Raw genomic sequence first — 3,236 nt, 5'->3', positions numbered from 1 at the left:
CACTTATCCTGATAACGAAAGGCTTTGGCAATTATTTTGTAAGGCAGTTAAACAGAATTGTATTGTTTAGCACTAAAAAAAGAAAAAGCCTTGGAGAGCTCCAAGTACAAAAGCTGGTTCCATTATATATTGATTAAAGTACTCCTGTTCTACTTCTGCGTACTCAACAGCCAGATGGGTTGACCTTTACTGTCTGTTCACTTTGTTCCACTCAGACTCTCAGGTACATGTTTCAAAATTAGTTATCTGAATTTATTTTAGGAGAAATGTGGAGGATATCTCCGCAGATTTAAAAGGGAAGAGTAGAGGAGGCTCATCCATTCCCCAAAAGTGGAGACTATAGCTCTCATCTATAATGCTGACATTTCTTCAAGTCCATGAGGAGAGTTGGAAAACATGGCAAAAAGGTGAGTTGAATGGCTCCCCGAGGCTTCAGGAAATGGAGCCATGAAGCAAGTGACTCACAAAGGATAACTTGAGATAAAAGGTCATCTAAGGGAAAAGCTCAAATGAAATTTTGATTATGATAAGCACAAAATGGGGCAAGCTGAGGTAGATGGCTACTCAAGTAGAAGACCAAGTTACTGATAGCTATTAGCCCCCCAAAAGGAATGAAAAAGCTGAATAAATTATTGGGAAGTACAAAAATGTGGGAGCAAAAGGGGCACATTAAACTTTAGGTCATACACACACTTGTACATTGTGGAGGCTAAAATGGTCTAATTCATGACTGGGTTAGTAGTAGATGTCCTAATGGCTTTTAGCTGTCAATGGCATGCCAACAATGAGCGAGCAGGAAAAAAAAAGGTAGGAAAGAGAAGCAAGCAAAAGAAAAAAAAAATTCCCCCAGAGGTCTTACCTTCTGGCTGGGCTCACCAGCAAAATGTTACAGGATCTTGGTTCCCATGGGAATTCTTTTCAGGTTCTTGGTATTTTAAATGAAGAATTGGACAAGACACATAGAAAAGGTAGCAGGAAGGTACATTTATTAAAGGTGGGATAAAAGAACACTGTGTGGAATGAGAGTGGGGTGATAAACAGCTTCACAATTGTGGTGAGGATATGAGAAAGGGGTCTTATATTTGGGTTGACTTCTCCCTCATGCAAATAAGATATTGGGATGGTTTCAGAAACTCAGCCAGGTGCTGAATTTAAAGTGTCCTATTGAAAGACTCAGTTGGTTTTGCACTAGATATAAATGAAGAATAGAAAATAACACTTTCCAGATTGGTTCCATGTACAGTGCTCAAGAGCTGCAGAGTCATCCTGGATTCTGTGTTCTGCACATGTGCCCTGGGTCTCCATGACTTTGACAGATTCTGCCTAGTTGTTTGGTTTTGCCACAGCACTAATCTCTTTTACCTCAGTATGATCAGTAAGTCTATTCACAGGTGGTGTTGTACCCCTGGAAGGAACCCTAGTTAGTTGCAATGTATATTTTTTTAACCTTGATGCATTCTACTCGTTAATATTTTGTTTGGGATTTTTGTATCTACTATTGCAAGGCATATTGGTAAGCAGTTTTCTTTTTGTACTGGTTTTGAAGTAGAAAAGAAGAATTGGGCAAAAAAAGAGATAAGAAAATTATAATTTTAAAATTGAAAACCACAGTTTGGGAAACAAGTTCTGTTTGACCATCTTCTCCTCTTTCTCTAAGCCTAGGCAATTACCTTTATCTGCAAATGAGTTCAGCCATTCCCTTTTTCATCTATGAATAGACTCATTTCTCACCTGTAAATTAGTCTTTCCCCTATGAATAGACTATTATCTTACGTGAGTGGGCCATCCCTTCCACCCACCTACCAAGGCAGAACCTAGATTGACAAATTTTACAGAATTCCATGGTTAAAGACACATAAATATTCTCAGTTGCAAACTATAGTGCATCTCATTTCTCTGACCATCTGCACTCCACTTTCGCATACTAAAATTTCTGCATAATAAACCCTACCTATTCCTTTTATAGAAGTATCCTGAAAATTATTTTTTTTCACTAAAACAGTCAGCAAACCTCTACATTCTACATTCAGGATAGATTAAGTTCCCCATCTCGGCTTCGGAAACTTCTTCAGACTCTGTCTGGTGATAGTTTTATGTAATTTTGCTCTCATGGCAACTTGATTACTGGCCTCATAAAACTTAATTAGAATTCCTTCATTTGTAGGAGAGGTTATGCAAAGTTGGTGTTAATTTAAATGTTTTATAGAGTTCTTTAGTGAAACCATCCAGGCCTGGAAAGCTTTCTTTAGGAGCTTTTAAACAATTTGTTTAATTTCCTTATATCTGTAGAGCTGTTCAAGTTATCTGTTTTGAAGCATATTGTTATCAGGTTCTGAGGTTCTGGGGACTCTTCCAGAGGTGCTTTCTCGTTTTTTTGATTTGGAGAAGTATAACTGTCAACCTACTATGTGGCAGATGTGCCAAGTTTTTTTCTGAAAATTGAAGAATGAATTCCAAAGGACAACAGAGGTTAAGAGTAGGAACGGTTTATTCAGAGATAGTTCCTGAGACAGGAGGGGTCCCAAGTGGGTTGCCTCTGGGTCCCTTTGTCAGGGGTAGCTCATACAGCAAAGACACAATATGGGTACAATATGAATCAAACTATAATCCACAACTATACTCACTCAGCTAATATTGATCTAATAAGAAAATGGGGCATATAGCAAGTTCATTTGGCAAGCATCGTTAGCCTCAGCTGATCTATGACACCTAAAAAGGGAGCAATTTTGTGAAGGGATGGGTCCAGATGTTTTGGCTTCCCACTGAAGTGTCTGATGCAGTGACTTTATTTGAGGCCTTGCCCTCCCCAGATGTACCTCCAGCCACAATTCTGATATATTCTCATATATCACTGACTCCCTCTAGGGCCCATCCCTGTGTGACTGCCATTAGTTTCTACCTAATTTAACTGCCTGTAATACTTTCTTCCTGAACAAAGAGTTGGTTAAGACAAGTGTAAAAGGTAGTGAGATGTTATATTTATTAAAGGTGTGAAAAGAAAATAAATATGTTCTTTAGACTGAGTGCTGGCCAAATAAAGGTAAGAATACATATACACCTTGCAAAGCACAAGGTGAAAAAGAGTGGCCTTCAGCTTAATGGTGGCTGTCTTTTGTATCTCTCACTCCTCAGGCTGATATCAAGTCTAGGCCAACCTATCAAAAACCTGCTTAAGTCCTTGTGAGAAGACTGAAGACAGGACTGTCTAATTGGTTTCAGATGCAGGGCTTTGGCAA

Source organism: Fukomys damarensis, unplaced genomic scaffold, assembly GCF_012274545.1.
Source record: "Fukomys damarensis isolate Sample0158 unplaced genomic scaffold, DMR_v1.0_HiC HiC_scaffold_39, whole genome shotgun sequence".
Classification (NCBI taxonomy): Eukaryota; Metazoa; Chordata; class Mammalia; order Rodentia; family Bathyergidae; genus Fukomys; species Fukomys damarensis.
Note: the sequence above shows the minus strand (reverse complement) of the source record.